The following is a 17,240-nucleotide window of genomic DNA, read 5'->3' as shown; positions in this document are numbered from 1 at the left end:
ATTTTTAAGATCCTAGTAGCAACTTCTTCCAGATCAGTAGGACAAGGATCATCCGGATAGAAAACAATATTCAAGAATCAACATCATTTAGAGGTGCCATTGGATAAGGTTGATCACCAGAGTTGGAACAACACAGATTAGCTCCTTTGCTCACGAGTATGCCAATGTTTCTCTTATATTTTTTCAAAGTCCCAGTTGGTGTTAGGAAAAGGCTGGACTTCTATCGATCCCGATTCTTCTGACAAAGTGATGAACTAAAGAGAAAATACAGACTGGCCAAATGGGATATCATCTGTCGACCAAAGGACCAGGGGGCCTTGGTATTGAGAATCTTGAAGTCAAAAATAGATGTCTTCTCAGTAAGTGGCTGTATAAATTATCAGTTGAGACTGAGGCCACGTGGGCATAGATTCTATGTAGTAAGTATCTGCAGTCCAAGACTTTGTCCCAGGTGACAGTGAGACCGACTGACTCGCCTTTTCGGAAGGGACTTATGAGAGTTAAAATAGCCTTCTTTAATAGGACAAAGTTTATAGTCGGCAATGGCACCACCACTCGCTTCTGGGAGGATACTTGGCTTGGTGAAACGCCGCTGGCGTTTCAATATCCGTCCCTGTATAGTATTGTTCAACGACGTGATGCTTTTGTTGCAACGATTTTGCAGTCCATTCCCCTTAATATTCAGTTTAGGAGGACGCTTGTTGGCAACCGGTGGGAAGTGTGGCTCCATTTGGCGAGTAGACTGATGGAGGTTCAGCTATCTCATCAGTCCGATCAGTTGTGCTGGAAACTTACTAGGGCTGGAGAGTTCACAGTTAAATCGATGTATATCGATGTCATTAACTCTAGTGCCATTCCTAGTTCCAAATATGTTTGGAAAGTCAAAGCTCCTTTGAAAATTAAAGTGTTTATGTGCTTTGTACATAAACAAGTCATTCTAACAAAGGATAATTTGGTAAAGCGCAACTGGACAGGATCTACTAGGTGTAGTTTCTGTGATCGGAATGAAACTATCAAGCACTTATTCTTTGATTGCCCGTTGGCCAAAGTGTTATGGGCTTATGGCACACGGTGCACATTGCCTTTAACATTTCTCCTCCGAATTCTGTCAGTACGTTATTTGGAACGTGGCTTGTTGGGATAGAGTCCGAAACAGCTAGACACATTCGCGTAGGAGTATGTGCTTTGTTGTGGGAAATTTGGAACTGCAGAAATGATTTGGCTTTTAACAGAACAACAAATATTCATTTTTTGCAGGTTATTTTCTGAGCCACTGCGCTGATCCGTATGTGGTCGTTACTCACTCCGACGGAGGCCAGGGAGCGTTTGGTTACTGGATCTATCCGCTGGGAGATGGTAGTTCGGGATATCTTCAACCGGTTTGGCTGGCGGTCATGTAATAGGATAGGCGATTAGTTTACCTATCTTTGTTATGCTAGCCGGTTGTGGCCTCTTGGCATTTGTGTTTGGCGTTGTGGCTCTCCGTGAGCTTGCTGTTATTTTGATTTCAGACTGTAAGACCTTGTTGAACCTCTTTATTTATCTATAAAGGTGGTCATATGCATCGTTCTGATGTAGAGGCCGGGGAGTCCCCCTTTTCAAAAAAAGGTAAGGCCCTTCTCAGTGCTCCAAGGTGTACAGGTGCTAAGGACGCCACATAGGCAAAAAAGTGATGTGGCAAAGCAATTAAAGAGGAGAGAGAGCATTATAATGACCCTAGGAAGAAACGGTGTACTTCATTCAGCAATGGAATGCTTTGTTACCCACTATGAAGCAAACCGGGATTCAGGAGATGATGCCCAAGCCCATGGTTCAAATACAAACTTGCTGAAGTACAAGAGACTTGAATGTTGCTACTATGTACTCCCTCCGTCCGGAAATACTTGTCGGAGAAATGGATGTAGATGTATTTTAGTTCTAGATACATCCATTTTTATGCATTTATACGACAAGTATTTCCGGACGGAGGGAGTATGTGTTATGCACTTACTTATGATTAGTTGGTGCTAGTTGCTTCTCTCCTGCTTGTTGTCATATGTAAGCTGGTAGGCTGCAGGTAATATATCTGTGTATGCACTATGCACCACTTGCTTTAGTGGAAAAACAGTCTTACGTTTTTATGTCTAAAAGTATGTAGTATCAAATTTGTTTCTTTCCATGCAATTCATTACAACTTTGTCAGCGGGTTATTAAGTTCCCTTATTTCAAACTGATGAAACAACCAATCTTAATATTTGCAACCTTGTTTCTGCTAGCTTAACCAGGAGTGTATGTTTGTTTTACAGAATTTAGTACTTTCACACATTTGAAATTTGTTGTCAACATGCATGTATCGGTGTTTCTTTCATTCTAATACAAAAGAAGGTAAATCAAGTTTGAATGCTGTTTTTTCTGTCCATAATCAGGTGGCATTAAAAGGTATACTAGTTTTAACCTCTGTTTTAAATGATTTCCTGTCCTCATATTGACACAAAATGTGAATTTGGAAGGAAAAAATATATGGTATTTGACCACATGGTTTAATTGATACCATCGAGCAATTGGCTATTGTGTTTTGAGGAATGATTGTTATTTTCTAGTGGTTGCCCAGTGCCACATATCAAGTCTCTGTTTCTGCGATTCCACGAATGCCTTAGCTTTTCAGGGAAGGTTGTGTGGTGTGGTTGATTTGAATATATAAACCGTTTGCGCAATATTTTACAATTAGAGTGAGGTCTTTGTGAGTTACCTGATTGATTTGTTATGAGCTATTCATGAGGAATCTGCTCGTGCCTGATTCGGAGAGAGCAGTGCGCACTGGCTGGGCATCAGTCTCCACCACAATATGAACGGCACCCACAAGCTCGTTGAAGTGCTCAAATACTGTCTCCTCCTCCTCCTCCTCAGTATCATTTGTCTTTTTTGTTTCTTCCAAATAGAACAACATATGAAGTTGAAACTTTGGAGGACAACGAAACATTCTAACTAGAACGTGGGAAAAAACTTTCAGATTTTTTCGTGAATCATATATACAAAATATGAATATTTTTTACACAAAAATTCTCATTTTGTATATTTATGTCGGACAAAAAAATCTGAAACTTTTTTCCCACGTTGTAGTAAGAATGTTTTGTTCTCCTGCAAAGTTTGAAGTTCATATGTTGTTTTGTTTTCAAGAAACAAAAAAGAGAAATTTTCGTGTCGTAAGTTAGTTGTCTAGCACAGATCTCAAAGCAAGATTGGAGGGTGAAGATAAGAGGTGTCCAGAAACCTGAGCTTTATAAATCCATGTTCAAATTTCACAGGTGGAAAACCCCAGGCGAGACTCTGTTTCTGATTCAGAATTCAGAAAGAGCACCATGTACTAGCTGGGCGTCAGTCTCCACCTCATTTTGCCTTTAGTTAAGCTGTGAACGCGTCATAGATGACATTTTATCTGACCATGGTAATTGGATAAAGAAAAGAGTGCTTGATTTTATATAGGAGGGATCGACAGAGGAGACGATGGTCGTCGGAGTCGTGCTGCTGTGTGTGGCTTGATTATCAATTCCAATATTGAGTAAAACCAAACCTGCTTCTGTACATGTTTGTAGTCTCGTCAACATTTACCAGTAAATACATAGTATTTTTTAGATTCACTAAATGACGATAAAGGATTTCTCCTCGCTTTATATTATAAAGCAACGACCAAGCACACGATACAACAAGATTGCTGGGACCACAGCGCAACCAAGGCCAAAGAAAAATGAGAGAACGAAGAGAGAAACAAATGGCAACATCGGCAAATCCATGAAGAGAAGATGACCCGAACTGCTACGCCCTCCGCAGAAGTCCCACCGCGCTCCACGCACTCCGAAGCACCATGTATCGAGCAACACCTTCAACAAGGAACGCGATGACGACGCTGCTGCTATCCAGACGAGTCCTAAGGTTTCCTACAATACGTGAAGGGCACTGGGGAAGAGATACACTAAGGCCCTTCAGGAAGAAAGGGCGACACCCGTAGGCGTCACCGACGAGCAGACCTGGACCTCTCCCGACCCCAAAAAGCACCACCACCACAGACAATCCGGATTAATTCAAGTAATATCCATACGGAAAAATGACAGATCGGTCAGGGTACAAAGAATATATACTGCCATGTTCTGTCCCAGCGAACTCTGTGATTACATGGGTACGATATATGTGCTGTGCTGAGAAGGTAACCAAAGTCCTGAAGGAATCTGCATGCCAAGAACCATGCATATGTGCTGAACAAGTAGCATACGAAATAAAAAGTTGACGTGCCTCCCGTTTGCAGGAGCACAAAATTCAGTGGAGATCACACCTTGCTTGATGCTCTGAATTTAGTCGAGATTACAAGACCGGAATCAATAAGTGCCGAACGTGCTGTTTTTTAGATTCTCAGCCCGAACGCCTCGTCTGCAGTTGGACTTTTGGCACGAATCCTGGAGCACAGAAAATCGCCACGTCAGCGAAGAAGCTCGTTCGTGATGAAAGACAGGGGACATGGATTTTGTCTAACTGTATGCGCGCACAACTCGAATCGTGACCTCTCATCAGGCGTGGTGTCAAATCAACTTGGCCCACATGTGTGTCAGCCATGCAATGTATCCCACAGTCACATGATATTCCCTACGTATATGGAGCCGTATTCCAACAACTGCAGGTCCGGGTCCTATAGATTCTTCTGTGACTAGGCCGTACCATGTCATTTAGATTCCTGTCACGAGCGCTGCAACCCACCGTTTACGGGATGGAATGCGGGACTGCTATTTTTTATGCTATGCTTAACCAACGTGTATGCTAATTATGTTCTGATATACGGAGTAATAGCATGAAAATATTTTGTTTTTAATGCACAATGAACTAACAACCGTTTTTTAATGCACAATGAACTAACAACGAGTGCAATGAACTAACAACAGTGTGTGGTCGCATCCTTGGCAGCATGCACTGGTCAGTGGTCACAGCTCTCCAACGGCTGTGTCATGTCAATTCCCAGCCTTTTTGCGCATGCTGTCCATGGGAGTTTGCTTTGCTTATGCACTCGTACCTGCCTAGAGTTTGTAGTTCACGTGTGTGTTTATTAGATGTATTATTATTATTACTATTTGGATTATTTTGCTCCTTGTAAATGACTGAAATAGCTACTAATACTGATGTTTGCTAGTCCGTCAATGTATTTGTAGATAGTAAGGTGAGACAGTCAAACCTGGCTTTCGCATTAGGAAAAGAACCAATAAAGTTATGTGGCTAGAATCACTAGAAGTCAAAACAGTTTGGAAGTCTTTTTTACTATAAACTTCAGGAAAAGAAGATCACAATGGAAAACCAGCGTTGACTTTAGGCTTTTTTTTGCTATTATAGGTCACTCTTTTGACCAAATTTTTTGTCTTTTTTGAAAAGAAGACAACGAGATTTTTTGCTTTCCATGGATTTTTTTTACCAGTACAATGAAAGGTGAAGTTTATCTAAAAAAAGAATTTGTTGACTTTTTATCTAATTATTAATTTAGGGTGTATATACACCATAGACCAAAAATTCCCCTCCTGGACCGATGTTTCTCAGTCTACCAGCTCATATGACAATCTATGCAGAAGATGGATAATGGCTCCTCCCCTGGTTTATTCGGCTTTCATGGTTTGGTTTATACATTTTTACCGGTTTGTATGATATTGATACTTTTGTAAATATGGTATGAAATTAAAATATGGTTCGGTTTTGGGTATATACCACATTATTTCAGTATCGTTTAGGTATATACCATAATAACAAAAGTATTTTTGAGAGGACCATAATAACCAAAGTTGACGCGAATGTGAAAATGGAATAGTAATAATTTAGAAATGTATGACTCAAAACACATACTTTTTTTTACACAAACAGTGTACATAGAAGTCCATATGCATGCATGAGTTTATGCCTTGATGGTTATGGACGCGCTTAGCATTTTTCAAAGAATAATGACTAAGTTACAAAAAAATGGATGTGCTTAGCATTTTTCAAAGAATAATGACTACGTTACAAAAAAATTGGACATGCTTAGAAGTTAATCTTGCTCCTGTATGAGAAAAGTAGCTGGTTGTATGTTTTTTTGCCTCGAGAAAATAAATAATTTTCGTTACTTCAGTTTATTTGGTTAACTATTTGGTTTTTTGATATATTACTCTGTGCATTTGATTTGTTCGGTTTTCATGGTTCATTTTATATGTTTTTTGGTTTGTGTATTATGAATACGTTGGTAAATATTATATGAAATTAAAATATGGTTTTTTGGGTATATACCTTTTGTTATGGTTTCGATACATACCGAATTAAAGCACATGGGATTCGAGCACCGAGCACATCGGATTGAAGTGCTAAACCAGTGGCGGAGGCAGGAATGATTTCCAGGTGTGGCGAAGTTTATGATTGAAAAAAAATCATGTACAACTCAACTATGGAAGAGCTCACTAGAATATTAGATAAATATTACTTGGTGTTCAACAAATACAACCAAAATCTGAAATTTAAGTGTGGGCACTCTGCATACCTCATTTGATGAAGATTACATGGATTATTGATTGCCAATGTATCATCTATATTAACTAGACTGGCATAAAGATGACCTATAAAACATAGAACCCACAGATAAATCATGAATTAATAACTAGTAGGATATAATGATAGAAACCACATTATGCAAGGGAAGATAGTTAGAAAGAATACATACCCATAATGAAGGTATACTTTCATCAAGTAGAACGTGGCAATGACATACTTCTACTGGCTTCGGCAAAACTACACATTAAATCTGTAGAAACCACAAGAAACATTAAATGGTTAGTGAACAATTGAATAATTTATGTTCACGTGATTCAAACAATTAATATGACAATTCATCCGATGTGATCAAGTGGAAGGACTATGAAATTACACCTTTCATTACATACTTAATCCTTTCCTTGGGAGGCGCCATCTGCAAACCCTAGCGGACTCGGCGAGTCGCAGTCTTTACTGATCACGGCCTCGAGGTGTCCTTCCCGCCGGTTGCCGCCTCGCCGGTCGCAGGACCCGTCCTGTGCGCCCACGGCCTACTGACTGCCAGCTGTCGTGCGCCCGTGCGGCGGTGCCCTAGCTAAGCGCTGCCGCCCCGATTTTTTTATTAATAGTAATTAAAAATCTCGGAATTACGAAAATAGGAAAGGTTACTTGCAATCAGGTTGCACCACCGCGGCTAACTAGGTTGCGCCACCGCGGTGAGCGCGACGGAGTTGGCGACCCTTCTCTCGGCTCCACCGTGGTAACCACACTATTCCGTTCCTCGTCCTAGCATTGCTCCGAGCGTCAATCATCACCCGCGCTGGAGCACACCATGGTAGGCACTGTATTTTTTCTCTGAAACTGTATGTTCTTCCTGATCTCGAGTTGAATAGTACACTACAATAGATGCTAGCAAATATCTTCTGCTTATTGCATGGTATTTGTCTCTTCTTCTGATTAATAGATTGTTATCGATACTGCATCAAAACAAAATAATGTCCGTTCCTGAATTTTCATGAGTGTAAGTGTTTACTTGTAAGCAGTTGAGAGGACATGATTGATATTGCTAATGCTGCAGCTTTAATGATTTGTCATTGGTTTCATAAGCACTTCAGATTAACTGGCATGCGAGAGCACTTGTCCTAGAAATCCTTGGCTCCATAGTCTTTACTGATACATCTGGAGATTTAGTGCCAGCTATGTATCTCCATTGTATGCAAAATTTAGGACAACCAACAGAGTATAATTGGGGAGTAGCAGCTCTTGCTCTGTTTGTATAGGCAATTGAGCATGTGCGCTGAGAAGGAGATAATAGAAATTTCGGGCCATTATTGCTTCTACAATTATGGTCTTGGTCCCATTTGCCACTTGGTTATCCTAAAGTCATTTTTGAGAAACCCAAAGAAGGAGAGGAACATGAAGAAGAGGAAGACGAACAAGACGTACATTTGGATTATAACCCTGTTTTTGGAGCAAAGAAGTGTGCTGCACATGCGTTTGATGTCCCTCATAATGCTGGTATTGTATTCTACTGACTAAATTTATTACACATCATTTGCGCTGCCACAAATAATTTTCTTAACTTGCAAATGAAATATGTATAGGTACCGAATATTATCGGGATCCATGTCAATTATGTTCAAGAATACGCGTTCAAGAAAGTGAGTTGCTAGAGGAAATTTCCCTTCGATGTAGCTAGTTTACCTGATTATAGACATTGGTTCCAACAAAATGGTATGTACACGTTATTCTTCGATTCTCAGTGCTTGGGCGGTCTAGGTAAACCTATTCCATATTCTTGAGATAACATTGAATGGACTAGCTACATGCTTAGTGGTCCGCCACTGGCTCAAATTGTAAGTGTGTGCAACATTTTCACTATATTATTTGCATTACATAGTAATAAATGTGTCATGCAATATTTGTTTTATCACTTGCAGGGGTTACGTGGGATAAAAATGCCGCATGGGGGATCAAATGTGCTACTACTAGTGGATGCAAGAAGACAGGGAAATCTGTATTGAGGTCTTGTGTCGGAAATTTGTCAGATCTGAACTTGGAGCCTAGGCTGCAAAGCATGCTCGCTGAGGCTAGGTTACCATTGAAGATTGAAGCTATTCCATCTGATGACGAGGTTTCCTATATTGCACTGCCTTTGCGATTGCCTTTCAATTATTGGTATGTTGCTTGCACCACTGACTTGGCTCAACATGTCTTGATTTGGTGTGATGTTAACATATAACTATATCACTTGCCATGTTGTCCAGAACTTGGTCTTCTCAATAATAGTGTTCCATCCTCTTTCCTCATATATTGTAATTAACTGAAGATAATGTGGTCCAGGTGCTCTAATATCAAAACAAGCTTGGATATTCAGGTTGGTTTGAGCACTGACATTAACATGTCCAAGTCCTCTACATGTCTATCTTCAAAAGTGGTTTTCTCATATGCTATAAATGTTAATTTGGGAGGAACGTATACTCCACACCCATGGATCTATGTTGCACTTCACCATCCACGTAAACTAGAAATGATTAACATGTTCTTATATTCACCTACAAAAACGAGCATGCAGCAAGTGGATATCACAACTTCTCATAGACTAGCAAATTAAGGACCATAATCCAGGAATAACAATCCATCTACTTGTAAACCATTGAATCAATTGCATAGAAGATTCAGACAAAGGAGCTTGATCGTACAAGAACTAGCATGAACCAAGCACAAAATCAATTGGAGGATCCTAATGACGGGCAGCCGATGAGACCAGGCTACTCATGTGATGATCGGTGTTCTCGGTTGCCAGAGGTTAATGATCGGCATTCTCGGTTGCCAGAGGTTACTTACCGTACGGCAAGGTCCAAGAGTGAAGATTGCATGCGTACTAGGGTTTACATCCTCAAGGAACTTCTATCTGTCATTAGGAATGTTCTTCTACATATAGCATAACAGACCGGTCATGGTATGTGAAAATCCGTATTAGGAATGTTAATTTGTAAATATCCATAATCGGGTGTGTGCCACTAAAGTTCTTGTACATACGCCATAAAAGACCAGTCATAGTATGTGAAAGTCCATATCATGGGTGCGGTTGCCAACTCAAATAATATCTTGTGTCTAGTCGAGAACGGAATCAACATGAGACGAGGAGAGTCCCGATCTCATATATGTATTGCTAAAGTCCTTCTACGTGTGCCATAAAGACTGGTCATGGTATATGAATGTCAATTTATAAAGATCTGAGGGAGAAGCTCAGTAGAGCCAGGTGTTAGGGAAGATGCGGGCGACTCGCGGGGCGACTCGCGGGGTTCCCGTGGCGACCGTCGCCGGCCGCCGATGGGAGTCGCCGGATCTGATTGAGGCGCGCGTGGGGGGTCGATTCTGGGCGCTAGCGGACTCGGAAGATGAGGAGGACGACGACGATCCGGCGCCGGACTACTCGCCAACACCATCCGACATGATCTGCGAGGCGTTCAATATTGGATACTCGGAGGAAGATGTCGTTGCGTTGGTAGATGAAGTCGTGCCCGGAGAGGATCCGGCGCGGCTAGGTCTGCGTTCTACCGATTAAGTGGAGGTGGTTCGCCGGATTGTGCACCGGAGGACGGCGGCGACGGCGATCAGACCATGGAAAGGGCCTTTGCCTAAGGTACGCATTCAACCAATTACGTTGTCTGATTATTTCCCCCAAGATGATTGGAACTTAGTCATTCGGAAGAAGAAGAAGAACGGAGGGAGGCCGGATCCAGTACCCCCGCCGCCGGCGACCGGGGCGGCCGACGGGATCAGGGCGGCCAGATCCCTTCGTTTGAATTCCCTACTTGGCTCTGAGTGGGCCGGTATGGTGTGGGCCAGTTCCCGGACCATGCATGGGCATGAGGCCCATCATGGGGGTGTAGATGCCGACCTGGATCGTGCGGGCTCCAATGGGTATGTGGCTCAGGAGAGATGCGTCCGTTCTGTTCGGCCTGTGGAGACTGCATGCACGAACGTCGATCGATGTGTGTCCTTCGTTCGCTTGCCGCCGTCTAGGGTTCGCAAAACAGGCACGAAGGGTTTCCCGTCTTGCGGGGATCGACGAGCGAGGCGCATCCAGCCCTGGCCGGCCATGGCAGGTCGAGGGGAGGCTCCTCTGCCGGCGAAACGTTCCTCGTCAGGCGCTGCAGGTCGGGGCGGGGCGGCTCCACCGCCGGCTTCGACCGCAGGACGGGGAGGTCAGACTCAGAACGGCCAAACGCCGCCGGCGGGAGGTGGCGGCTCGGCTGGTGCAGCGGGACGAGGTTTATCCCCCGGGGGTGTGCCGCCGCCGAGGCCATCCCACCCGCAGCCGGCTCTTGGGAAGGGTGGCGTCAGGCCGACGGTTCCGGTCTTGGCGCCCGCAGCTAATTCTACCGGTCGGGGGGTCGGGAGAGCAACGGTGGCGCCGCCCCTTGCTACCCAGGCTACGGGTCGAGGTGGACCAAGACCCCCCATGCCAGTTACTGCTGGAGATGGGCCGGCTGGCCGCGGCGCCGGACAAAGGCAGGTTGGAGGCGTGCCGGCAACCACCACGGGAAAACCACCACCGCATTATGTTGCTAGGCCGATGCAGAACAGGTCCACTCAGCCTCAGTCAAACAATAAACAGCCTAATGTTCCTCCCCGAGGCCAGTGGGGGGACGACGGATACGATGCATACGGTGAGGGACAGCACTGCGGATCCTCGTCGACGGGAGGAGGGCGTGGTTACGCTTGGCAGAGTGACGGTCGGCCGAGAGACCCTTTCTTGGGTCGGCCGGAGGTTTTGTTGAGGGGGCTTCTGGCCCGGATCATCGTTAGAGAGGAGGTTTTCGTGGTAATCGAGGTGGTTGGAGCTGGGGTCGTGGGAGATTTCGCCGCCCACAACCACCTAGGGTCACTATTCATACTGATGCTACGGAGGACACTCAGCAGTCCTCAGAGTTACCTCCACAGGCGATGGAGGTGGTGAAGGAGTTGGCCAATGTTGACGTTTCTGAGGCTGGGATGGTGGATGAGGCTACCGACAGGTCTGATGCAGAGAGGGCGTCTAAGTATGCCCGTAAGAAGGAGAGGATGATTTGCTATCGATGTGGTGACAAGGGCCACTTCATTGCTGAGTGTGTGGCCCAGCTGTGTGAGTCATGTGGCAAGCTTGCACATGAGTCGGGAGAGTGCCTGATTTTACGTGACTTACCTCCGACTCTGAACATCTATGGAGTCTATTGTGCTGAGCTCATGTTTTTTGAGTCCTCGGAGGCGATAGAGGTCCCGGAGGATAACCAGAGTTCGACTACTGGGATTGCGAGAGCGACTCAGGGCGAGGTGACTGAGGCACAGATTGTGAGGAGGTTGCAGGAGTTAGCTCCCGGTGATTTTGTTTGGGAGTTGGTGCCCATTGAGGACAGAGTTTTTAAGGTTGATTTCCCATCTGTCGAGGACCTGCAGAAATTGTTAAGTTTTGGCTTGTGTAAAGTTCCCGGTACTAAGTGCATTCTGGAGTTTAACGAGTGGAAACAGGTTGAGCCTAAAGGAAAACCGCTTACACAGGTATGGCTGAGGTTTTTGGGGGCTCCATCTAAGCCTCTGCAGGACGCTCGTGTTGTGGCTAGTTTGGGCATCCTGGTTGGAAAAACAGAAAAAGTCGACATGGCTTTCACTCGTGCCAATGGGATTGCCCGGATTCTTGTGAGCATTCTGGATATTGAGTATGTGCCTGATAAGGTCAACTGGACTTATAAGGGCGAGGTGTTCCCGCTAGATATTGAGTTTGAGGACACCGACTTATTTGATGATGCGGTTAACGGCAATGATGTTGACATGCATGACCGTGAGGGTGGTGCGGGGACTAAGGGGGCACCGTCTGATGAGACCATGCGAGAGGGATCCAACGGGTCTCACGCTCAGTCGGCCGGAAATGGATCGGAGGCTGAGCCCACGGTCTCACCGGCGGTACCCATGGCTACTTCGCGTTTCGGATCTTTCGAGCCAGATTCGGCACCTCCCAGGCTTTGGAGTGACAGGGTGGAGCCGGATGATGATCCTGAGCACACGCCTCCTTCACTGGAGTTTGAGAGGGAGATTGGTGTGTCTGTTGCTCGACTGAGTTCTTTGGGAGGAGATGCGGTGTGGAGGCACGGGGATGGCCCTATTGGATTGCGGACTCCCACGGGCGCGACTTCGGTGTCGGCGAGCGCGGGGCCGAGGGGTTGTGGGGGAGGGGGTTCGGGACCTGGAGTCCACTCTCCCCCAGTCCCGAGGACGATGCAGGTATCTTCGGTGGCGTCGGCCCCGAGGGGGTCGGCTCCAGCGGCCGGAGGGACCTCGAGGCAGGCGGCCTCGACTACTTCTGCGACAGTGGTGGCAACCACTGTGGCTGCTACTGCGGGAGGGGGGACGCCAGGGCAGGAGGCCCGGTCTCCACCCTCTACTCCGGTGGTCAGGAGGACCACCTCACCGATAGCTTCTCCGTCGGAGCCGCGGGTTGGGGCGGGAGGAGACAGCGGGCAGGAGGCCCCTATCTTACACTCCTCCCCTTTGCCTGGTGTGGGGCACTCATCCAAGGGGATCAGGAGCCCGCAGACGCCTGCGCTAGTCACCTCGGCACCACCTGTCAGAGTTTCGGTGCCAGGTTATACTAGGGAGGAGGTGATCGCGTTTGGTGGGATCCCGGATCCTATCTCCGAGGGGAGACGGATGAGTGCTCACATCCTCGACATCCCGGAGGTTGATGATATGCAGCAGCAATGTGCTATGAGGGCGGCCAAGCTTCAGGAGGCTGCTTTTTCTTCGGGTATGTCCGTTGACTTGTCTAATTCCTTATTGCATTTTTCTAATGAGGACATTATAAATAATGCAAACCAATTAGGAGTTTCACTAGGTGCTATGGATAGTGAAATTACCAAATCGGTGAATGATATATTAGACCTGGAAGCGGAACGGGCTTGAGAGGTTATTCGTAATCTTGCAGCAGTTAAACCAATGAATGATGATGAGATAAATGTGTTAGGAGTTAGAGTGCTGGATAGCCTGTGTGAGGATCTCGCACCCACTAACCATGAGGCTGACGAAGAGGATGTGCCCCTAGAGAATGACGCTAGCAATAGTTCAGAACCCGGTCATGAGGAACGGGGAAACGAGCTTAGTAAACCTAAGCGTAAGTGGAAACGGAAGATTTATCCCGATTCCGCAGTTCGTAGGAGTGCCAGGATTCGAAATACAAAAAAAATCCATGATGAACTATGAGAGGAATTTTTTGGAATAGCAGAGGTCTTAAGGACTTGGCTAAAAGAAGATTCCTGGCTGAGACATCTCTTGAGCAGAAGCTAGATTTTGTTGCTCTATCAGAGACGGGTAGAGATAACTTTGCACCACAGTTTCTCTCCTCACTAGTTGGTGGTATTGATTTCGATTGGCATTGCTTACCTCTGCGAGGAAGATCGGGGGGTATCTTACTAGGTGTGAGATGCGATTCACTTCAAGTCCGTAGTGTGGTGATGGGTGACTTTGCGGTAAAGTTTCGAGTTAGGTCTAAGATGGATGGCTTTAACTGGGCTTTGGTGGCGGTATATGGGGCCGCGCAGCCTGAGTTTAAAGCAGAGTTTCTAGCAGACCTCGTTCGAATTTGTGGGTCTGAACAACTACCGATTTTAGTTGGAGGTGATTTCAATATCATCCGGAGGCGAGAGGAGAAGAACAATGACAACTTTGACGGCAGATGGTCTTTCATGTTCAACACCATTATTGAAAGCTTGGACCTGAGAGAGATAGAACTCTCGGGTCGAAAGTTTACATGGGCCAACGCTATGCCAAATCCAACATACAAAAAACTTGATCGGGTTCTTGCAAGCGTGGAATGGGAACAAAAATTCCCGTTGGTCATGGTGCAAGCCCTTTCGAGGGGAATATCTGATCATACCCCAGTGTTCATGGACTCAGGGGAGCCGAACCACGTGGGTAATAAGAACACCTTCTCATTTGAGACGTCATGGTTCGAACGTGAGGGGTTCTTAGATTTGATCGCCAGGGAATGGGTTAAAGAAGTTCGCGGTAAAACACCCATTCAGCGTTGGCAGAATAAGATTAGGAATTTGAGAAGCTTCTTGAGGGGTTGGGCTAAGCACCTTAGCGGTGTGTATAAGATTGAAAAGGATAGACTCCTTTCTCTTGTACATGACTTGGACATTAAAGCCAAGTCTAATGTTTTAGTCCACGCAGAGCTTCATGTTAAAAATGAGGCGGAAAAGCGGTTAAAAGAACTACTACGCGAAGAAGAACTGAAGTGGGCTTTACGTGCTAAGGTACGTAGAGTGGTCCAGGGGGACGCGAATACTCAGTTCTTTCATTTAATTGCTAATGGCAAGCACAGAAAGAAGCGTATCTTTCAGCTCGAGCAGGACGAGGGTACGATTTTAGGTCAGGATAACCTAAAAACATACATCACCGAGTATTATAAGCAGTTATTTGGTCCACCGGAGGATAATACGGTGTCCCTTGATGAGTCCAGAACTGAGGATGTACCTCAGCTTTCGGCTGCTGACAATGAGATACTGCTTGCCCCGTTCTCGGAGAAGGAGGTTTTTGAGGCAATTGCACAAATGAAAAATAATAAGGCTCCCGGTCCGGATGGTTTCCCGCCCGAGTTTTATAAGAAGTGCTGGCACATTATTAAGGGGGATTTACTACCTATGTTTCATGATCTATTCTCTGGACAGCTTCAATTATTCCACCTGAATTTTGGGACTATCACACTACTACCTAAGAAGACGGATGCGGTCAGAATTGAGCAATTCAGGCCGATCTGTCTCCTAAATGTTAGTTTCAAAATCTTCACCAAGGTCGGGACCAACAGGCTCACACAGATTGCGCATTCTGTGGTGCATCAATCCCAAACCACGTTCATGCCAGACAGAAACATCCTAGAAGGGGTGGTAGTCCAGCATGAAACGCTCCATGAAATCCACTCCAAAAAATTGGATGGAGTGATTTTTAAAGTGGATTTCGAGAAAGCGTATGATAAGGTTAAGTGGCCATTTCTCCAACAATCTTTGCGTATGAAAGGGTTTGATGAAGCCTGGCGCAGACAGGTGCAATCATTTACGCAAAAAGGTAGTGTGGGAATTAAAGTTAATGATGATATAGGTCATTAATTCCAAACACATAAAGGCCTACGACAAGGAGACCCGATGTCCCCTATCTTGTTTAATATTGTGGTAGATATGTTGGCAGTTCTGATAGGACGGGCTAAGGATAATGGTCAAATAGGTGGATTGGTGCCTCATCTTGTTGATGGAGGTATCTCTATCCTACAATACGCTGATGATACGATCATCTTTATGGAGCATGACCTGGTTAAGGCTAGAAATATGAAGCTGGTTTTATGTCTATTTGAACAATTGACCGGATTGAAGATAAACTTTCATAAGAGCGAGCTGTTCTGTTTTGGCAGGGCCAAAGATGAACAGGATGCTTATAGGCAATTGTTTGGATGTGAGTTGGGACAGTTACCTTTCTCATACTTAGGGATTCCTATCCACCATCGTAGGACAAACAGATAATGGAAGTGCATTGAGGACCGATTTGAGAAGAAGCTGAGCTGCTGGAAGGGCAAGCTCTTATCATATGGAGGCCGGTTAATCCTTATTAATTCGGTACTCACAAGTTTGCCGATGTTTCTTCTTTCGTTCTTTGAGGTACCAGTTGGTGTTAGGAAGAGACTGGACTTTTATAGATCGCGGTTCTTCTGGCAGGGTGATGAGCTTAAAAGAAAATATAGGCTTGCTAAGTGGGACATTATTTGTAGACCGAAGGACCAAGGGGGTCTAGGTATTGAGAATCTCGAAATTAAGAATAAATGTCTCCTTAGCAAGTGGCTATGGAAGCTTTCGTTGGAGACGGATGCTGTGTGGGCACAGATCCTTCGCGGCAAGTACCTCCAGTCAAAAACTTTGTCACAGGTCTCTGTAAGGCCGACTGACTCGCCTTTCTGGAAGGGTCTCATGAAGGTCAAACAGGCTTTCGTTAATAGGAGAAAGTTTGTTGTCGGAAACGGCACAAGTACACGTTTCTGGGAGGACACTTGGCTCGGCGACACACCCCTGGCCATCCAATACCCCTCTTTGTATCGTATTGTTCAACGAAAGGAGGTGGTTATTGCTTCGATTTTTCAATCTACCCCCCTTAATATTCAGTTCAGACGAGTGCTAGCGGGCAATCGTTGGGAACAATGGCTCCATCTAGTTAGGAGACTAATGGATATCCAGCTTTCTCAACAACCCGATGAAATGCGCTGGAAGTTGACTAAGTCTGGAGGCTTCACGGTTAAATCAATGTATATTGATGTTATTAATTCGAGCTCCATTCCTACGTCCAAACATGTTTGGGATGTAAAAGTTCCTTTAAAAATAAAAGTGTTTATGTGGTTTGTTCATAAACAAGTAATTTTAACTAAGGATAACTTGATGAAGCGCAATTGGACAGGACCTACTAGGTGTAGTTTCTGTGATCGGGATGAGACTATTCAACACCTCTTTTTTGATTGCCCGCTGGCAAAGATACTATGGCAGACGGTCCATATTGCTTTCAACATCAAACCACCGTATTCTATTAATGCTTTATTTGGGACATGGCTTAATAGGATTGAGCCTAATTTAGTGAGACATATTCGGGTGGGGGTTTGTGCTTTGCTGTGGACTATCTGGAACTGCAGAAATGATTTGATCTTTAACAGAATATCATGT

This window comes from Triticum aestivum, chromosome 1A (assembly GCF_018294505.1).
Source record: "Triticum aestivum cultivar Chinese Spring chromosome 1A, IWGSC CS RefSeq v2.1, whole genome shotgun sequence".
Lineage (NCBI taxonomy): Eukaryota > Viridiplantae > Streptophyta > Magnoliopsida > Poales > Poaceae > Triticum > Triticum aestivum.
This window is presented reverse-complemented; position numbering follows the sequence as displayed.